General features: G+C 44.1%; 1 protein-coding gene across 1 annotated transcript in view; it reads right to left on the bottom strand.

Annotated features, from left to right (window-relative positions):
* The window catches only part of LOC136872407 (uncharacterized), a 189,431-nt gene extending 166,919 nt beyond the window's left edge, over positions 1-22,512 (bottom strand). Inside the window, exon 1 of the mRNA XM_067146228.2 lies at positions 22,383-22,512. The gene's annotated coding sequence lies outside the window, so the exon portion shown is untranslated. The remainder of the gene's footprint in view (positions 1-22,382) is intronic.
* Between the last annotated feature and the right edge of the window lie 585 nt (positions 22,513-23,097).

Here is a 23,097-nt window from a genome sequence, read left to right as displayed (position 1 = left end):
ACCTTGGCATTTCGGTCTGTGGTCTTGTGGATGTAAGGCAGGTAGGCAGTTGATTACTATTTATTTATCAACGGTGAAGTGGGTATACGGAACAGTTTTTTGACAACTGAAATGAAATGGCGTATGGCTTTTAGTGCCGGGAGTGTCTGAGGACAAGTTCGGCTCGTCAGATGCAGGTCTTTTGATTTGACACCCGTAGGCGACCTGCGCGTCGTGATGAGGATGAAATGATGATGAAGACGACACATACACCCAGCCCCCGTGTCAGCGAAATTAACCAATTATGGTTAAAATTCCCGACCCCGCCGGGAATCGAACCCGAAACTCCTGCGGCCAAAGACCAGCACGCTCATTTAGCCATGGAGCCGGACTTTTGACAATTTAGAGACGATCATTTGAACGTACTAACTATACTCGGTAAAGTGCTATGTCTTCAGAGCTCTTACTACTATATATGATGCAGAAGCGTGGACTTAGATTGAGGCTAGAGGTCTTTCATATGCGAATCTATAGGCATAGGACCTAATTTAAGAACTTTCTGAACTTGAAACTAATTATAAAGTAAAAAAAGGGCTAAAATTTAATACTCGATGAAGAAGGGACAGGCTTAATATTCGCCGTATATGAAATATCTTAAGGCATATTGACTCCTTGAAATAGTTGTGTTGGAAAATTATTGTTAAATGTGGACCGACGACGTCGAATTTTCGGGTTAAGAAAATCCAAGGACCTTGTTGGTCACTATATCTGTCAGACTTCTTCGGGCTGTAGTAAGCACCGAAAACATTGATATATGGACCGCTAACATTTGGTGGCAGATCTGTGCTCGAAAATGAAAGAATAATGTGTGCTCGAAAATGAAAGAATATTGCATTATATTATAGAGGTGAGGATTTCATTCATCACGCTGACAAGGACACACTCAAATATTTTCAGGCCATCTGGCTAGACAGCAGTCGTCTTCGCAAACCGAGGCCCTTAATTCGATATTGCACCATGGCTTGTTTTATGTGAACAAGGTATGGGTGAACTACGTAAGACTCAGTGTCGTTTGTTGTGTTAGGTCAAACGAAAGGTTGAGGCCGGACAGCTACGGATGAGGTTTCCTTATTTTTCCTCTGAATCACTCTAAAAATACGGCGCTAAATTACTTTCAGAAAGACCACCTGTAATCTAGCTAGATATTATATTCCGGCCCCCACGCTTTCAGACAACAAAGTGCACAATCTACACACACCCCCACCGATATTGATCGTCTCATCAATGGAGGAGAGTGCCAGCCGTTAATCTTCTCGAATGACGTTTTTCAGCAGTGGGATAAAATAGGCTAAGGCAAGAAAATAATTTCGTTTCTATTTGTTGTCCTGTTTCCTTCAAAATGTCGTATGTTCTCTATTCAGTGTCGAAGTTCTGGTAACCACTGACCATTCTCAAACGTGATTTGGTCGATTGTATGTGTATGTTGGGTATTCAGCCCGAAGGCTGGTTGGATCCTCAACAGGTTCACCATTAGCTGTCATAGATGGCCTAGGTGTCACTGAAGAGGCGTACTAGGGAAATGATGAGTGAGGTAGTTTCCCGTTGCTTTCCTCACCGAGCCAGAAGTTGCCATTGCACATCAGTCTGCCAAGCCCACTGAAGTTCCTGCACCAACCGACCGTATAAGCGACATTTTCACACCATTCATAGCAGGGACTGGCTGCATAAGGAATGGCTTTAGTAGCATCACTCATACCTCAGCCACTTTCATATTGTCAAAGCCAAGGAAGAGACTGAGACAGGTCAATGAAAGTAACAATTTTATTCTAGCCCATACGAGAAGACATAGCGCACTGTAAACACTACATCTTGCCAGCAAAGGCATTAACAAAATAAATTCATAAATAAATCACTCGTTTCTGGAAAGACAGTGGACAGAAAGAAAGATCTCATTGTTAGGATTTGAAGATATAAAAATGTCTGAGATATGAGCGATAGCCTAAGTCCGTTCGTGTGAGTATTTCAGTGTACTTGCCAGACTGATATGTAATAGAACCTTCTGGCTAAGTGAGGAAAGCGATGGCAAACTCCTTGGACAATTTGAGGAATGTAGAGTGACCTGGCAGTGTGGTACGACCCACGTAGCTATAAGATTGTACTTGGAAGATCGTGGGTTTAAACCTCACTGTCGAGAGTTGTGAAAGTGGATTTTCGTGGTTTTCCATTTCCACACCAGGTAAATGTGGGGCATGTTCCTTAACTAAGACCACGGCCACATTCTTCCTAGATTTGTCCCTTTCCTAATCCATCGTCGCCAGAAATCTATTTCAGTTTATTTCCAGCCCTTCTTTGTTATCTCTGACTGCAACTAATTTGTGCGAATGAACCGGTCAGTGGCGCAGACGGTTAGTCGCTGGTTGTATGTTCCCAATATAAAGAGCCCGATTCCGACAGATATCGGTGGCATTTGAGGGTATTTAAATGCAGCATAACCGAGTCGTTGGCTTTTGAAATATTAAATGGCTTTTGTGGGTCAGGATTGTGACACTTGGGCGTCTCCTTAAGTTTATAGCAATTGAAGGGACGTTTAACTAAGAACATGTCCGACTCGTTGGCTGAATGGTCAGCGTACTGGCCTTCGGTTCAGAGGGTCCCGGGTTCGATTCCCGGCCGGGTCGGGGATTTTAACCTTAATTGGTTAATTCCAATGGCCCGGGGGCTGGGTGTTTGTGCTGTCCCCAACATCCCTGCAACTCACGCACCACACATAACACTATCCTCCACCACAATAACACGCAGTTACCTACAAATGGCAGATGCCGCCCACCCTCATCGGAGGGTCTGCTTTACAAGGGCTGCACTCGGCTAGAAATAGCCACACGAAAAAAAAATCTAAGAACATTACGAGATAATTTTTAATGTGATTGGTTTTATGTCTCACTAACTATTTTTATGGTTTTCAGTCACGCTGAGGTGTGGGAAACTTGTCCGGCAGGAGTCCTTTTACGTGCCTCTAAATCTACCAACGCGGGGCTGTCGTATTTGAACACCTTCAAATACCCATGCACTAAACTAGGATCGAACCTACCAACTTGGGGTCAGAAAGTCAGCACCTTAGCCGCTTGACCCACTCAGCGTTATTATTATTATTATTATTATTATTATTATTATTATTATTATTATTATTATTATTATTATTATTATTATCGTAAAGTGGTGGGAACGTGACGAGAAAAGGGGTGAATTTTCATCAAGGCTCCGCACATTGGTATCCCCTGCCTTTCGTAAGAGGCGAACAAAAGGGGCACTTTTGGAACCGTGAGGAAATCTGTGATTAGTACCTTTATGCGACGAACACTAGTACTACTACATGTGCCTGGTTGTTCTCCTTCTTAGAGAAATAATCACTACTACCTGAGAAACTTGTATCGCTACTGCCTCTATCTGGGTCTCTTATTAGTATCATCGGGGGAGGATGGATGATGATGATGATGATGATACTTGTTGTTTAGAGGGACCTAACATCTAGGTCATCGGCCCCTATGGTACGAAATGAGGTGAAATGCGAATACAAATTAAAAGTACAAAATTCATCCACAGACCAGAATTCAAAACGTAATGATGAAGAATGAATTGATGAAAATGAATTTAAAACAATCAGTGGATAAGACACGCAATGCTTCACATTCCCAGAAACAATGTTACTGACCAAGAGACTGCTTCAAAAGCCCAATCCTGAATCGATGATGCTTGTCTAAATGGGCCAATATCTACGTCAACGATACCGCATAATCTCACTTATCGCTAGTAAAGGAGAACCATGGTATTTCTCAAGTTGCGATACTAATCAAAAATAGCGTAAACTCACTGTGTTCCAAACTACTCACAAGTAATGCACGTCGTACAGGCAACGCAGAACTATGGTGTTTCTTACAAAATGACGCCACTCATACCCAACGCAAACCAATGAGGTACCTCACCTAGGTGTACTAATCACGGGTGCGGGTATTCCTGTGGTGTTCCTCACATAGTGGGTACTAACCACAGGCAACGCAGACCTATGGTGTCTGTCATATAGTGGTACAACTCACAGGCAACGCCCAGACCCGCTGTGTTGCTCACATGGGTACGACTCACGGGTATTGGAAACCAGCCTACCCCCCCCACCCCCCCACACACACACTGCTGCTATTAATCACAAACTTATTGTGTACCTAATATAGTGGTACAACTCGCAAGTAAAGCGACCCATGGTGTTCCCCTCGTGATGGTACGAATCAAACCTAGTTCCATGGTTCTAAGACAGTCATCCCATGGTCGCCCCTTTTAGGCACCTCTCACGACAGACAGGGGATACCGTGGGTGTATTTTTCAACTGAGTCCCCTACCCACAGGGGCAGAGAGAGAGGAAAAAAAAGAAGAAAGAAGGGATCCGTCACTTCGAAAAATGAAGTAACGGACGATGAAAGGCAAGGGCCACGAAGGGCGTGAAAATGAAAGACTCCATACGCCTCGAATGCTCTAATACCGCCGGGGTCGGAAAAGAACAAGAGTTGATGATGATGATGATGATGCTTGTTGTTTAAAGGGGCCTAACATCGAGGTCATCGGCCCCTAATGGTACGAAATGAAACGACAAAGTAAAAGTTCAAAATTATCCACTGACCAAAATAAAAAATGCCATGAAGAATGAATGAACGAATGAATGAATGAATGAATGAATGAATGAATGAATGAATGAATGAATGAACATGAATTTAAAACAATCAGTGGATCCGACTCAAAAAACTATCATAGTTAATAGTATTACTGACCAAGGGACCACTTCCAAGGCAAATCGAGGATGCTTGGTGTCTAAATGGGTCCAAAATACAAGTCAAAGGCCCCTCAGAATGGTACTTATCGCTAGTAATGTAGAACCATGGTATCTGTCCTGTTGCGGTACTAATCAATGGTAGCAGAGACTTGCGGTATTCCACACATTATTGTACTACTCAAAGCTTATGAAATTCGACATTAATACAGACCTATGTTTTTCTCACTCTGCGGCGCCATTCACAGGCAACGCAAACCTATGATGTTCATCACGTAAGAGTACTAACCACAGGGACCTCTCCCTATCCCGTGGTGTTCCTCATATAGTGGGTACTAATCACAGGTAAGGCAGGTCCATGGTAGCTATCATCCCATGGTCCCGCTCATATGGTGGTACTAATCACAGGTACTGCAAAAGCCGACCGCGCGGTGCTCCTGTGTGCTACTAATCACAAACCTATTTCGTACGTAATATAGTGGTACTACGCACAAGTAAAATCGACCCTTGGTATTCTCCGCGTGGTGGTACTAATCACATGTAGTTGCATGGTTCGAATACAACCATCCCTTGGTCGCCCCTTTTAGTCGGCTCTCACGACAGGCAGGGGATACCGTGGGTGTATTATTCGTCTGCCTCCCCCACCCACAGGGGGTGTGTGTTTGGTCCGCGAGAGGTATTTTATTTCCCTCAAGTCCGCCGGCAAGCCGGTTAGGACACCCCTATCCGCCACCTGGGACGCGCCACGTGGGAGTATCACCTCTCCCCCTGCTACGCCTGCGTAGCAGGTTCGTGGAGAACAAGAGTTGGCCAAGGGAGGTCGGACAGGATGTACGTAAGTGAGGAGCCTGGTACAAGTAAGTGGAAGCAATGTCAAGACTCAGCTAAGGGCCCCGTGGTTCCCAACCCACGCTCCCAAGTTGAGAGCCCCTTGGACCCCGTTTAGTTGCCTCGTACGACAGGCAGGGGATACCGTGGGTGTATTTTACATGTGCGTCCCCCACCCGCAGGCGGTAGTGTGTTTGGTCCGCGAGAGGTGCTTCATTTCCCTCAAGTCCGCCGGCAAGCCGGTTAGGACGCCCCTATCCGCCACCTGGGACGCGCCACGTGGGAGTATCACCTCTCCCCCTGCTACGCCAGCGTAGTAGGTTCGTGGCCCCAACCTTTCTCTGATGTGAAAATGGGAAACCATGGAAAACGATCTTCAGGGCTTCTGACAATGGGATTTGAGCACACTATCTGCCGGATTCAAGCTCACAGCCGCACGCCTCTAACCGGTCGGCCAACTCGCACGGTCAAACAGAGAGTGGCGAGGCCTTCTTTATGTCGCAACAGGGCAAGCTGTACTGATCTGATAACGCTGAAACCTACCACAGACGGTGCCATCTAGTGGCTGGTGAGCAAACGTCGCCATACAGTCAACCTAAAGACAATGAGAGCGAAATTGAGGATACGTATTGATTTGTCTAATTATTTTTGCACTGTATGTTGCAGAACATCAGAATTTTTTATATTTTAATACATTCAATATGTAATTAAAATTAAAATTATGAATGAATTTGGATCGAACTTTTACTCCTTTCTTGACTGTTTTTAGGTAGTTTTGGATATTTTTTTAGGTCTTCTTGGTGGTCTTTTTAAGCAATTTATAAGTATTCAATTTCCGAGGCCTAGTGATAATATTTTTGGAGAAATACTGACCCGCAGCACACTAATTTTGAAGAACAAGTATTCCTTGCCAATATTGAACCTTAGAAAACAAAACTTCACCGACCAAAATTCTAAGCTAGATTATTTTTGCAGGCATAACGACGATATATATAAAGTCATTAAGTTGGTGTATATATATATATATATATATATATGAGTGTGGTGATGTTCATTCAAGAACGAAAATTATGTCATTTATTTTAATTGTTATTTTTCATATATAATCTGTTATATGTTTTATTTTTTCAGGTATTTTCTGAATTTTATAATTCATAAGAGAGTTTCGACAGACTGAAAAACTTAACCGTTATAAATTTCCTCGAATTTTATGACACACTAACCTTTCATATTCGCCTTCTTTTGCACTCGTTTTTGAAAATGTCACCTACCTCTCGTTTCGCTTTATCTTCTGATGACCTGTCGATCATGTAAAAGAAATGTTAACGCTAAATCCAGATCGTCCATTTTAAAATATTGTTAGGTGCCAGCCCTGTGGTAGCCGCTTTCGGTAGTTCTTGTAAGTGTCTAGTGAGCCAGTCAGTCGACCGGGGAGCTCCCAGCCGACCTGGAGGGCATTGCTGGTATTTCTGTCTATTGTTCTTGTCGGCTGTGAGTTTCTTGGAGATGCAACGAGAAATATCCGTCTCTGACCATATCGCGAATATTCTGGTCCACATTCTCCGAGCTATAAAACGGGAGGCTAGCCGCGGACAGTCAGTTGGTTCTCCACTCGGAGTCACTGTTGGACTCGGGGTCAGTGGTGCAGTCAGTGTGAGACTCCACGTGTTGGGGTTCGGTGGCTGGGCTGAGGGAGATAGAGGTGTTGGTTGTCGCTAGTGTCCCACCAAGGTCTGAGCTGTTGTTGTTGTTGTTGATGTTGTGCCGGAGTGTTCAGTGAGAAGCTGGACTGGCGACGGCGTACGGGACGGAAGACCTGAGAGTACTGTGTGGGTGTGTGTACTTCTGTGAATCAAGGGGACCACCGTGAGTCAGTGACTGAAGCAGTTATTGTGAGTGTGAGGGTAATTGGACTTGTGTTAATATTCGTTGTACAGAGGTCGATAGCTGCAGTCGCTCAAGTTCTGCCAGTATCCAGTATTCGGGAGATAGTGGGTTCGCACCGCGCTGTCGGCAGCCCTGAAGATGGTTTTCCGTAGTTTCCCATTTTAACAGCCGGAAAATGCTGGGGCTGTACCTTAATTAAGGCCACGGCTGCTTCCTTCCCACTCTTAGCACTTTCCTGTCATACGACCTACCTGTTCCGGTAAACCAACTTGTAAAAATATTCGCTATTGTGAGTATTGTGCTGCTGATGAATACCGTTGAGTTGTTGCTGTTTAGCTGTTAACCGCATGTGACTGTGTGAATTATTGGACTGGCTATGAAGTCGAACCAAGGAATAGTCATCGTGTGTTTTGTAGCCAGTAGCACTGTGTTCAAATCCAGACGCAGCTGCTCTATGATATGACTGGACTTGGAGAAGTGAAAGTAAGGATTATAGCCGTCCCCTGCTAATACCAACGGGCCGGACTACCTGCTGTGCCGAAAGAAGAAAGACTTGTAAATAGACAGAATTTAGTGCGTGTGGTCATTCATGGTTGAATAGAATTGTGTGTGTGTGTGTGTGTGTGTGTGTGTGTACATTTATTGGTTCATCCTGAAAGAAACGGGGTAATAGAACAGGCGGTATTTTATGCGTAACAATATCATATTTAATATTTGAACTGGTTGGCACACAACACACCTTAATGACTGATCAGTCCTTGATCTAACTTTATATGATTCCTCAGCGTCAAGTCGGTCATCGTTTACTTTCCGCTGTGTTGCGTTATTCACCGTCATATTACGACTGCTACATTATGTCACCGCCACGTGACGAATCCAAAGCTTTACAGGGACATCCTCCTCGCTGACAGATAATAGGGCCAATACTTTTTATATCTGTCGTGCTTGACATCTAGACTTTTCAATTGTCAAATTATCGCCGCCTCATGTCTCTGCTCCTATTTTTCTTCATGCGCACCGGGCGAGTTGGGCGTGGGCTTAGGCGCGCCTAGCTGCGACCTTGCATCCGGGAGATAATGGGTTCGAACCGCACTGTCGGCAGCCCTGAAGATGTTTCTGCGGGTTTTCTCATTTTCACACCAGGCCCATGCTGGGGCTTTACCTTAATTAAAGCACGACCGCCTCCTTCCCACTCCTAGACCTTTCCTATCCCATCGTCTCCGGAAGACCTATCTGTGCCAGTGCGACACACAGCATTAGTAAAGAAAAAAAAAGGAAGTTCATGGCACATCACGTAAGTTCAGCATGCTGCATTAAATGAAGTTATATTTTAATATTTCTACCCTCGGAGGAAACCTCCTTGAACGCCCCTTGACTTGCTAATAGCTCATGTGCGATCTCCCAGATTAAATACTAATTGACAGCGCTGGAATTCAACGTCGTTATCTGTTCTGTCACGGTGGAGGCAACCGCATGCCCAGCTACGTCACACACATGTTCAGATAGTGTTAGTTATTATTTTAACAGGAAATACAGTCCAGCCCTGCGGTGTACGGGGCCACGCGTCCGCATGTCACCTGGCGGCGCCGGGTTCGATTCCCAGTCGGGTCAGAGGTTTATAATTATCAATGATTAATATCCCTGGCCTGGAGAATGGGTGTTTGGGTCGTCTTTAATGTTCCTTTCCTCACATTAAACAGTTTAATGATGATGATGATGATGATGATGCTTGTTGTTTAAATGGGCCTAACAGCGAGGTCATCGGCCCCTAACGGTACGAAATGAAATAACAAAAAGTTGAAATTCATCCACTGACCAAAATAAAATAAAAAATGTCATGAAGAATGAATGGATGGATATGAACCCTACAAAAAAAAAAAAAACAACCAAAAACCGAACGAACAAAAACAGTGGATCAGACTCAAAAAAAGATCGTAAATAATAGAATTACTGACCAAGGGATCACTCATAAAGCACAATGATGCTTGATGTCTAAAGGGGTGCAAAATCCATGTCTAAGGCCCCACAGAATAGTACATGTCGCGAGAAAAGTGGAACCATGGTATTTGTCATGTTGGGGTACTAATCAAAAGTAGCGAAACTCACGGTGTTCCACACAAGATGGTACTACTCACAAGTATTGTACTTCGTACAGGTAACGCAGACCTATGGTGTTTCTCACACAATGGCGTCACTCATAGCCAACGCAAACCGATGAGTTTCCTCACCTAGGTGTACTAGTCACGGGTGCCGGTCCCATGGGCCCCGTGGTTGTCCTCACATAGTGGATACTAATCACAGGCAACGCAGACCCACGGTGTCGCTCATATAGTGGTACAACTCACAGGCAACACCCAGACCCGCGGTGTTGCTCACATGGGTACGACGCGCGGGTACTGTAAACCCCCGGCCAGGCTGCTACTAATCACAAACCCATTTCGTACCGAATATAGTGGTACAACTCGCAAGTACAGGCAACCCATGGTGTTCCCCGCGTGATGGTAGGAATCAAAAGTGGTTTCATGTTTCTAATTCAATCATCCCTTGGTCGCCCCTTTTAGTCGCCTCTCACGACAGGCAGGGGATACCGTGGGTGTATTATTCGTCTGTCTTCCCCACCCACAGGGGGTGTGTGTTTGGTCCGCGAGAGGATTTGTATTTCCCTCAAGTCCGCCAGCAAGCCGGTTAGGACCCCCCTATCCGCCACCTGGGACGCGGCACGTGGGAGTATCACCTCTCCCCCTGCTACGCCTGCAGTAGAAATAAAAATATTAGCGTAGGATTGGGTGGTATGGAGGGCTGCATCAAACCAGTCTATGGCTTTATGAGTCAAACAACAACAGATATAGGTCTATGAATTTGCTCTCTTTGGTTTCTAGTGCAATACAGAACTCCTTCCGGACATCGTCTCATCATCTCGGTGCCTGTTGAGACTATTACATATTGCATCTGACGATGAACGAGTAATATTTCAGGAAAGCTTACTCCATGGCGAAATTGTTTAGGCGCACATATTGTGTTTCCAGGCTTGTGGGTTAGAGGTGGTAAGGGTGATCAAAGGGGAGATACGAGCAGGTCAATAAACTTTTAATAGGAAAATTCTGTCGCCTCATATCTCAAGAGCTTTCACGGGCGCAATCACGATGATAATAGAAGATTTCCAGGTCAGCAGACCGTGGTCTAATGAGAATTATAGCTCATGTGTATTATGTCCATACCCGTGCACTAGTTGAATATGCATATAACCTTTGGCAGATGCCAGCAGCTATCGAACATAATATTTGAATGTGAATGCATTCTATCAGGTGTAAGAAAATTTGTATCAATGGAAAATGTAATTTGCATAATACAGACAGCCAATACGTTGAAATTACAGTATACGAGCTAGTCGGCGACTGTTTAGTCCACATCCTCAATCGATGTACACTTGTAGAGGTTGCATTTGAGAGTATCAAACTAAGTACAAAACGAAAAAGCGTTTTGTTTGTAAATAATTTATCGATGTACCAATGGCCTATTGGGAAGACGAAATTCGTGAGTACGTGCTTAACGCCTTTGACGTGGCGTCAATATTGGCAAAAGTCTCAGTGTCGCACTGCAGATAATTCGGTCACTTATACAGGCAAGATCTCCTCAGTGCTGTAAAGGATATCCACAAAAACGATGTGATAAAATGTAAAGTGTCTTGAATTCTTCTTTGAACTCTCCATATTGAGAAATATGAAATTAGCCGGAGTGTAATAAATGGTCCCCTTATGGTTGTAGCCAACGGCCGTAGCCGTGTTGAAACAACGGATCCCGTGAGATCTCCGAAGTTAAGCAACATTGGGTGTGGCCAAGATTTGGATGGGTTGCCACGCGGTGTTGGAGTGGGGTAGGGGAATGGAGAAGCGGAAAGGAACTGACCATCCTACCGTACGTAAACTCCGGCTCAGGCACACCTCTATGGAGGTTCGGACCTGCCTTCGGGCAGAATATACCCTTACCTTACCTTATGGTTGGAGGTGGTAGAATATATCCACTGATCAGGGCCTCTCGGGGTGGGAGCCTGGGTTTAGCGGCCACGGTCCCCGAGCTGAGTTTGGCATTGCTTCCACTTACTTGTGTCAGGCTTTGTGTCTTTCATTTTCACGCCCTTCGTGGCCTTTCCCTTTCTTTTGACGATACCTTCATTCTCCGAAGTGCTAGACTTCTTCCAATTTGCCTCTTATAAGTGGTCAGAGAGGACGGTTGCGAAGTTGTACTTTTTCATCAAACAATCATCACCACCTCCACTGTAATAAAAGACGCGATATCACGTAAACCATGTGAACAGCCGACTTTGTGATTTCTGCAACTTTCCTTTCTCAGCTGTATAGGGGGAGTGCATGTTTATCAGGCGAATATTCGTTGTTGCACGGAATAGTTTTATTTTCCCACTCAATAGGAGACTACAATTCGAATTCCATTCATTCGTATTGAATATTTAACGTTAACCTACGTTCTTCGACAACGGGTACATGGAAATAAATAAATAAATAAATAAATAAATAAATAAATAAATAAATAAATAAATAAATAAATAAATAAATAAATAAATGATTAAATGAATAAATAAATAAATATTCCGCCTCTGTGGTGTAGTGGTTAGTGTGATTAGCTGCCACTCCCAAAGGCCCGGATTCGATTCCCGGCTCTGCCACGAAATTTGAAAAGTGGTACGAGGGCTGAAACGGGGTCCACTCAGCCTCGGGAGATCAACTGAGTAGAGGGGGGTTCATTCCCTCCTCAGCCATCCCGGAAGTGGTTTTCCGTGGTTTCCCATTTCTCCTCCAGGCAAATGCCGGGATGGTACCTAACTTAAGGCCACGGCCGCTTCCTTCCCTCTTCCTTGTCCATCTCTTCCAATCTTCCTATCCCCCCATAAGGCCCCTGTTCAGCATAGCAGGTGAGGCCACCTGGGCGAGGTACTGGTCATCCTCCTCAGCTGTATCCCCGACCCAGAATCTGAAGCTCCAGGATACTGCCCTTGAGGCGGTAGAGGGTAAACAGATTACGAACGAATAAATAAATAAATAAATAAATAAATAAATAAATAAATAAATAAATAAATAAATAAATAAATAAATAAATAAATAAATAAATAAATAAATAAATAAATAAATAAATCAATAAATAAATAAATAAATAAATAAATAAATAAATAAATAAATGCCTTTGCTGGCGAGATGTAGTGTTTACAATGCACTATGTCTTCTGGTATGGGCTAGAATAAATTTGTTACTTTCATTTACCTGTCTCAGTCTCATCCATGGCTTTGACAATATGAGAGTGACCGAGGTATGCGTGATGCCAGTAATGCCATTCCTTATGCAGCCAGTCCCTGTTATGAATGGTGTGAAAATATCACTCATAGGGTCGGTTGGTGCATGCATTTCAGTGGGCTTGGCAGACTGAATGCAATAGCAACTTCTGGCTCAGTGAGGAAAGCAATGGGAAACTACCTCACTCCTCACTTCCCTAGTATGCCTCTTCAGTGACACCTAGGCTATCTATGACAGCTGTTGGTGGATCTGTAGAGGATCAAACCAGCCTTCGGGATGAATACGCAACATACATACATATAAATAAATAAATAAATAAATAAATAAATAAATAAATAATTCAGGGCTGTCGACAGTGGGGTCGAACACACTATCCCCCGACTTCGGGAGACTGGCAGCACTTAAGCGACAGCAGCTATCGAGCTCGGTTACTCTGTTATAAGATGGCGCAGTGTTGAATCACGCTCTGTCGTAGGTTAACTGTCGTAGTGAATAGATAGTGGTCAGTCGGATAGAATAACTAAGTTAATAAGTAAGTCTACGAAACGCTTAAAACCTTCCGGCCATTTCACTAGTGATGACCCCCTGTGGGTGGGGGATGCACTGTAGAATACACCCGCGGTACCCCCTGTCTGTCGTAAGAGGCGACTAAAAGGGACCCAAGGGGCTCTCAACCTGGGAGTGTAGATTGGTGACCACGGGCCCTTAGCTGAGTCTTGGCATTGCTTCCACTTACTTGTGCCAAGCTCCTCACTTTCGTCTATCCTGTACGACCTCCCTTGGTCAAGTCTTGTTCTTATCCGACCCCGACGGTATTAGAGCATTTGAGGCCTAGGGAGTCTTTCATTTTCACGCCCTTCGTGGCCCTTGCCTTTCTTCAGTCGTTACTTCAAATTTCGAAGTGACGGATCCCTTCTTTTTTCTTTTTTCTCTCTCTCCCTACCCCCTGTGGGTGGGGGACGCAGAAGGAAAATACACCCCTGGATCCCCTGCCTGTCGTAAGAGGTGACTAAAAGGGGCGATCAAGGGATGATTTTATTAGAACTATAAAACTACTATCGATCCGTACCATCACGCGGGAAACAACATGGGTTGCCGTTACTTGCGAGTAGTACCACTATATTAGGTACGAAATAGGTTTGTGCTTAGTAGCAGGAGAGGGTGTGGACTGTGGGTTTCCAGTACCCATGAGTCGTACTCATATGAACAACACCAGGGGTCTGGGCTTTGACTGTGAGTTGCATTGGCTATGAGTTTGTAGAGGTTACATTTGGCAGCAATGACATATGTAAATACCGTGCTTTGGGGAACAGTTTTTAGTCACAGCCTAGTCTTTTTTTTTTTTTTTGCTAGGGGCTTTACGTCGCACCGACACAGATAGGTCTTATGGCGACGATGGGATAGGAAAGGTCTAGGAGTTGGAAGGAAGCGGCCGTGGCCTTAATTAAGGTACAGCCCCAGCATTTGCCTGGTGTGAAAATGGGAAACCACGGAAAACCATTTTCAGGGCTGCCGATAGTGGGATTCGAACCTACTATCTCCCGGATGCAAGCTCACAGCAGCGCGCCTCTACGCGCACGGCCAACTCGCCCGGTACAGCCTAGTCTGAGTCAACTGGTGACATACATACATACATACATACATACATACATACATAGAGTCCGACTCCTTGTCTGAGTGGTCAGCGCACTGGTCTTCGGTTCAGAGGGTCCCGGGTTCGATTCCCGGGCGGGTCATGGATTTTAACCTTCATTGGTTAATTCCAGTGACCCGGGGGCTGGGTGTTTGTGTTGTCCACAACATCCCTGTAACTCACGCACCATACACAACAATATCCCCCACCACAATAACACTCAGTTACCTACACATGACAGATGCCGCGCACCCTCATCGGAGGGTCTGCCTTACAAGGGCGTCACTCGGCTAGAAATAGCCACACGAAATTATTACATACATACATACATGATGAAATGTCGTATGGCTTTTAGTGCCGGGATATTCCAGGACGGGTTCGGCTCGCCAGTTGCAGGTCTTTCTGTTTGACACCCGTAGGCGACCTGCGCGTCGTGATGAGGATGAAATGATGATGAAGACAACACATACACCCAGCCCCCGTGCCATTGGAATTAAGGTTAAAATTCCCGACCCGGACGGGAATCGAACCCGGGACCCTCTGAACCGAAGGCCAGTACGCTGACCGTTCAGCCAACGAGTCGGACAACATACATGATTATAAACCGTTATGTCTTTCAGCGATCAGTCTGCGAGCCCATGTGAATTTGTTAAACGACTACACAATCCACTATTTGTAACTAGCTTAGTAGCCTGATTTAATTCCATACCTATTTTTTGGATCATTACAAAGTTAGTATAACCATCGTTGCCTTGGTCTCCATTTAATACTCTTTCCCTCCATGACCGAATCAATTATTCTCCTAGGTAATCTGTCCTCCTCCATTCTCCTCACTTAACCTCACCACAGAAGCAGGTTTGTGCACCCAGCTTCATCAACAGAGTTCATTCCTGCTTCATCCTTTACCTCTTCATTCCGAGTACGCTCCTGCCATTGTTGCTGGTTTAATGTCTGCTGCTTCTAACTTATGAGAAAGATATCCTTAGTCCACCCGGCTTTCGCTAGTGTAAATCAATGTTGGTCTGAGAACACAGCGGTGTGAAGATAGTTTCTTACAGAATACTGCTGATCGCAACTGTATTAACTATTGCTGCATCTTATTTCAATCTCACTATACTACCATCATGGGAGAATGTCTGTCTGTCAGGTCATCAGCCCAGAGGCTGGTTGGATCCTCAAATGGCACCACCAAGTGGTATGCATTTATAGAGAAACAGCAAAAACCAATGGCAGAACCCAAATGAGGCGTACTAGGCAAGATGAGGTGTGAGGTAGTTTGCCATTGCTTTCCTCACTGGCTCAGAATGTGCCACTGCAGCACGACTGACCCTATGAGCAACACCATTCTTAACACTCAGACACTAGCTGTGCTCCGAATGTCATTATTTAGCACCACTCATACCCCAGCAACTTCCATATTGTCACAGGCAAGGATGAGACTGCCGGCCCCGTGGTGTAGGAGTAGCGTGCCTGCCTCTTACCCGGAGGCCCCGGGTTCGATTCCCAGCCAGGTCAGGGATTTTTACCTGGACGTGAGGGCTGGTTCGAGGTCCACTCAGCCTACGTGATTAGAATTGAGGAGCTGTGTGACGGTGAGATAGCGGCCCCGGTCTCGAAAGCCAAGAATAACGGCCGGGAGGATTCGTCGTGCTAACCACACGACACCTCAGGCCTTCGGGCTGAGCAGCGGTCGCTTGGTAGGCTAAGGCCCTTCAAGGGCTGTAGTGCCAAGGGGTTTGGTTTGGTTTTCATGGATGAGACTGGGAGTTCAGTGGAAGCTTCACTTTGCTCTGACCTGTGCCAAGAGAGTCCGGCTCCATGGCTAAATGGTTAGCGTGCTGGCCTTTGGCCACAGGTGACCCGAGTTCGATTCCCGGCAGTGTCGGGAAATTTAACCTTAATTGGTTAATTTCACTGGCACGGGGGCTGGGTGGATGTGTCGTCTTCATCATCATTTCATCCTCATCATGACGCGCAGGTCGCCCACGGGAGTCAAATAGAAAGACCTGCATCTGGCGAGCCGAACTTGTCCTCGGACACTCCCGGCACTAAAAGCCATACACCATTATATTACATTGTGCCAAGAGACGGATACAAAAGTACTGCATCCGTCATAATTTCATGAAATGAACTACCTGTTCCAGTTTTGTATTCCCAACCTGACATTATGTTTCTTCCCTACTGACATCAGTTTAGTCTTGGAAAAGCTCATTTTTATCATACTCGTTGAACCAATTTTCCAGTTCCACGATATTCGACTGTAGTCTGCCATTAAGACCAAGTCTTCGGCATAGGCTAAACTACATACTATATTTCCACCTAACTGAATTCCTCTCTGCCACCTTAGTGAACTCGCAGTAGATACCCCTCTGTTGCTGGGGGCGATAGAATAATATATCCACGTATCCTCTGCCTATCGTGAGAGGCGACTAAAAGGAACCCCATGTGCCCTTAAATTTGGGAGCGTCGGGTGGTGACCATGGGGCTCTTAGCTGAGGCCTGGCGTGGCTTCCACTTACTTGTCACATGCTCCTGACTTTTATCTATCCTATCGACCTCCCTTGGTTAACTCTTGTTGTTTTCCGATCCCGATGGTATTAGGATTGCGAGATCGAGGAAGTCTTCATTTTCACGCCCGTCGTGACACTTTTCTTTATTTGGCCGATACCTTCATTTCTCGAAAGGGGTGCCTGGCCGACGCGGTAAAGGCGTGCTCGGTTCGCCCGGAAGGATGTGGGTTCGAATCCCCGTCAGGAAGTCGTAGGCTAAAATTTAAGAAACGAGATTTCCACTTCCGTAGGCGCATATGGCCCTAAGGTTCACTCAGCCTACACCAAAAATGAGTACCAGGTTAATTCCTGGGAGAAAAGGCGGCCGGGCGTAGAGCTAACCACCCTACCCTATCATGTGCTGAGGTTACGAATAGTGGAAGTCTTTACCTTCCACTCCTCCTAGGGTCCCATGGCCTGTACAGAGATGTCTTTGCTTTTTCCTTCATTGCTCGATGTATCGGAACCTTCAATTCCCACTCCCACCGATTAATATTAATAGACGAGGGCTGCCAAGTTGTACTTCCTTTTAAACAGTAATCACCACTACCGGATTCGATTCCCGGAGGGTTGTGGGGATTTTAACCTTGTCGCGTTAATTCTTCTAGCTCTGGAGTCGGCTGTTAGTGATTGTCTCATTACACATTTTTATTTTCGTACAAGAGGTCTTAATAAAATCAACCATAGAAATATGCAATAGGGAATATATTCCTCCACGTACAGTTGGCGTCAGAAAGGGAATCTGGCCATAAAACTGGGCTAAATCTATTCAAAGAGTCCACCTCTCGTGCTTGGGAGAAGTCACTAAAATGTAGTATGGTGGGTTTACGGGCCTTAATTCCTGGGCCATAACCCAATTTGAGCATGAGGCTTTGCGTACCTCATCTACACGTTGAGAAATACAGATGTTTTTTGTAAATTTCATACACATACACAGCGAAGACAGCAATACCTTTCTTTCTGTCCAGTCTTCAGTTCGGAGTCTGACTGAATCCTCAAATATCAAAAGGTATGTGGTCATACGGAAACCGCAGCAAACTATGACGGCTCCATAATGAGATGTACAATACATGAAGAGGAGTGGGGTAGTTTTCCATTGCTTTCCTCATTGGTCCAGAAAGTGCTACTGCTAAGAAACCAAACCGAATGGCACAAGAGCACCGAAAGACCATTGCCCACCAAGCGACCACTGCTCAGCCTGAAGGCCTGCATATTACGAAGTGTCATGTGGTCAGCACAATGAATCTTTCGGCCGTTATTATTAGCTTTCTAGACCGGCACTGCTCTCTCACTGTCTGATAGCTCCTCAATTTTAATCTCGTAGGCTGATTGGGCATCGAATCAGCCCTCGGATGCAGGTAAAATTCCCTGACCTGGCCGGGAATCGAACACGAGGCCTCCGGATAAGAAGTAGGCATGCTATGCCTACACCGTGCGGCCGGCACTAGTCCTCATACCCCAGCAGCTTGCATACTGTCAGAACCACTGCGACTTCGATGAAACTGCATGTTACCCTGCCCTGTACCAAGTGAGGAGAAAATACTACATCCATCACGAAATAGCAACAGGTGGAGAAATATCTTTACAGTTCGAATCGATATTTCGTCGTTGTGCCTCGAAATACCGTTACGTGAAAATGTTCAGGGGAGAAATACTGACCCGCAGCACATGTATATCGAAAATTAGTTGATACAGTTCATGTAATAGTTAACCTTGGATGCCAGACAGTTCCTAGTCAGAGTTCTATGCTGAAATATTATCACATAGCGGTTTTTCTAGGCGGAATGACGATACATAAAATCACTTGTTTAAAATATAATTTTCTCACTTTCAGGATTTTCGAGTCGACCACCAACTGGTACAGATTTAGCACAGTATTTCATTTTTTGTCTGCCTCAGTGGTGTAGTGGTTAGCGTGATTAGCTTCCACCCCCGAGAGGCCCAGTTCGATTCTCGGCTCTGTCAAAAAGTTTGAAAAATGGTAGGAGGGCTGGAACTGCGTCAACTCAGCCTCGGGAAGTCAACTGAGTAGATTTGGGTTCGATTTCAACCTCAGCCATCCTCAAAGTGGTTTTCCGTGGTTTCCCACTTCTCCTCCAGGCCAATTTTGTGATGGTATCTCACTTAAGGCCACGGTCGCTTCCTTCTCTCTTCCTTGTCTATCCGTTCCAATCTTCCTATCCCCCACAAGGACCCTGTTCAGCATAGTAGGTGAGGCAATGCCCTTGAGGCGGTAGAGGTGGGTGGAATCACTCGCTCTGTCCGAGGGAAAAGCCAAGTCTGCAGAGTAAACAAATTAAGAAAGAAAGAAAGAAAGAAAGAAAGAAAGAAAGAAAGAAAGAAAGAAAGATTTCATTTTATCCTCTAATAGAGTCAGATGTAACTCCTTGATAGTGAAAGTATAAAAAACTACCGAATGTAGTTTGAAAACTTTGATACCGGGATAAACAATGAATGATTTCAAAAAGGAGGATTGAGGAAAATGTTATGCAATATGAAGAGAAAGATGATGGTAAAGAATTCATCCTTCTGGGTAAGTGAATCTTCCACGAATTAATACTTCTACATCACCTCTTAGTCACTATTTTCAGCTAGTAATACAATGCACACTACTGTAGAAGTGTTCTAGACAATGCTATAGCACCGAATGAGTTGTCCATGCGGTTAGAGTCGCTCAGCTGTGAACTTGCATTCTGGAGATAGTGGGCTCGAACCTCACTGTCGGCAGCCCTGAAGATGGTTTTCCGTGATTTCTCGTTTTCAAACCTGGCATATGCTGGGGCTGTACCTTAATTAAGACCAAGGTCGCTTCCTTTACACTCCTAGCCCTTTCCTATCCCACCGTTGCCATAAGACCTATCTCAGTCGGTGAAACGTAAAGCAACTTGTAAAATATATATTAATTATATGTAATTAGTAATACGTTATGAAATAATTTTGCCTTAAGTTATGAATATGTTAATTCGAATCTATATTGGATCTTAGGTGGCATGAAGGCGATAGAGCATTTTAATTTGAGTTGTTGAATACTTGAAAGAGACCTTGCTCACACTCTTAGAGTGTTATTAATCTATATGCGCTTTGCCAATCTGGCTATATACAAAACAAAGAATACGAGATATTTCACGGACTTGTTATAACATCTGTTTAAAACGTTCAAGTTTTGAAAGCACGAATTCAAATAACTTAGGCAAATGAGAATTGTATTCCCAGTTATGGTTTACTTGAAAAGTTACTTCCTCACCGTAACTATTTCTGAAAAAAAAAGATTATAGAAAAATGGAGGTCTCGGAATAAACTTCAGGGTAACGTCATTAATCAGTTATTTCATCTGCCTGAATTAGCACTATGTTAAAACTACATCGTAGAAAGGAAAATTCTGAAAGAAGTAAAATAGCAAGCAAGCAAGAAAAATTTCAAGCTTGCATGACTCTAGAAATCTGGATCATAGCTCCAAGTCCTCCAGTTTTACGTGGAATCCGAACCACACGGACGTTACATATTTTTTTAAAAGATCTGGAGATCAAACCGCGGCCGCCATGGTGATAGGCCAGTGACGAAAAATACCTTATCTAACACCTGTAAAGATATAACCGATTTTTTTTGTCGAGCGAGAGAAATTAGCTTTTAGACTTAACCTATCATAAGGCTAGCCTCGACTGCTATTTTGGTCAATGTTGATGTAACTCATTTGGACTTATTTACTATGGTTGAACAGAACAAGATGAAATGTATGTATACTTAAACTGAACACAAGCACCCATTCCCCGAACCAGTGTAATTAACAAGACGTATCTAAAATTCCTGGCCCAGCCGGAAATCGAACCCGGGGCTGCCTAGACTGAAGGTCACTATGCTGAACATTCAGCAAGGATTCAGACAATACTGTAACGTAATGTCAATATTCTAAGTTATTAAAATAATGTAACTGCGTGATGAGTGCAATATTTCAAATATATACTGTCTTCCGACTTGGAAAACGATGCAGGCAATCAATCAACACAATCTTAACCAAGTGAACATCAACATAATCAACAGAGCTGTAATTCTTTAAGGGAACATGTAGGTTAAAAGCGTCGGATTTTCGGCATTGATAAACTCAACTGTTGTTACGCTAAACGTGGGTAAAAGATGTTAGAATTCGAAATTGAAAGTCCAAAAATGCAACAACAGCCGTGATGTAACTTTATCATAATATTTCCATTTATTCTAAAGTAACTAAGCAAAAGTCTCGGCAATTTATTATGCATCGTATATACTGTATATCGAGTGCACATGTCTCTCAAATTATTTCACACCGGGCGAGTTGGCCGTGCGCGTAGTGGCGCGCGGCTGTGAGCTTGCATCCGGGAGATAGTAGGTTCGAATCCCACTATCAGCAGCCCTGAAAATGGTTTTCCGTGGTTTCCCATTTTCACACCAGTCACATGCTGGGGCTGTACCTTAATTAAAGCCACGGCCGCTTCCTTCCAACTCCTAGGCCTTTCCTATCCCATCGTCGCCATAAGACCTATCTGTGTCGGTGCGACGTAAAGCCCCTAGCAAAAAAAAAAAAATTACAAATGGGCTCGGAAATTCTAAATATACAAAAGAATGTGGTACCTTATCCACCTTATCCACATTCTTGAAAACTGGAAATATTTTTGTATAATTTTGTATTTTATGTAATATAAGAAAGAATACTTAAGGACGAAAGTATTATAATATTGCAAGAAAGAAAGAAGATTGAAACCTTTTGAAATGTGGGTATGGAGAAAATGGATATCAACTGGCAAGACAAATTAAGGAATGAAGTAGTACTGAAAAAGATTAGGTGAATAAAGGACGATGATACTGGAAACCATTCAAAAGAGAAAGAAGAATTGGTTAGGTCACTGTTTACGAAGGAACTGTTAATTAACACAAGCAATAGAAGTAGAAGTTGCAGGGAGAAAGAGGTATCAGATGAAGGACAGTGTGAAAATTAACGGAAGATACTGGAGGAGTAAAAGGATGGCAGAAGACAGATGACCTTGGAGAAAGAATTCGAAAACCTGCTGAAGGGCAGAGAATCGCTGGTGATGATTCTCCATGTTCTGATTCACAACTGTGGATCTTTTGAAATTGACTACTAAAATAATTACTGAAAAAATCCACTTAAATTAGATTTTGAAAAACAAATTACATTTTCTGCCATTATTCTTAAATCAATAGAAATAGTCTGATTTAATTTTTGTCACGTATTTTGGGACTTTCAACTTCAAATCTTAAAAAGCCTTTGGCTGTATTTAACTGAACTAAACATTTAGCGACACCAGAAATTCAGCCAGTTCAGTTGCTTAACAACAACGCAGTTAGTTTTTTAATTATTTAGAAATCCTAGTGTAAAGTGAAGCTGAAGTGTGACTTACAGTTAGCAGCTCTGTGCAGGCGGCAAGTTGATCTCGGCGACGACTTCCCCGGGTATGGACCAGAGTGTATTGTGTGTGAGTTGTGTCACGACTCCCGCACAGCCGATATGAATCTCGCGGGCACCAAGGCGTCGCATACATATATATAGAGAGAGGGAAGGAAAGATGCGTTCGGCGCGGGCCGGCGCACACACTAACCACACCGTCAGTGGGCGTCCATCTGGCGAGTGGGCTGGGTGGCTGGTAGGTGGCCTGGTCACATGGTGGAGGGGGTTCCTTATGGAGCTCTCATAGTCCCATTAAGGACCATGAGAGCATTGCTCTTTCGGTGCATGTCGTAGCAATTAGATAAGCATTCGTTACCGCTTAAAGCAGCTCTCCAAAACGAGGTTAAACCCATTAGTGCATATTATCCAAAATATGAGGCTTCGGGAGGAAATTTTGTGTAACCTTTGTTTGTGAGGCTGCGATGCGATACAATCAATCAGTGCTCAATTAGGGCAGTCACTCAAGTGGCAGATTCCATATCATTGTTTACTTCATACTTCCATTTTAAAAAATAATTGTTTACCTAGCTTTTCCTTAAATATTTTCAACGAACTTGGAAATTTATAGAACAATTCCCTTGATAATTTATTCCAATCCCTTACTTATTGTCCTATAAATGAATATTTGATTCAATCTGTCCTCTTGAATTCCAATTTTATGTTCTTCA

The sequence above is a fragment of the Anabrus simplex genome, chromosome 4 (genome assembly GCF_040414725.1).
Source record: "Anabrus simplex isolate iqAnaSimp1 chromosome 4, ASM4041472v1, whole genome shotgun sequence".
NCBI lineage: Eukaryota > Metazoa > Arthropoda > Insecta > Orthoptera > Tettigoniidae > Anabrus > Anabrus simplex.
The sequence above is the reverse complement of the archived record's forward strand: the minus strand, read 5'-3'. Positions and strand labels throughout refer to the sequence as shown.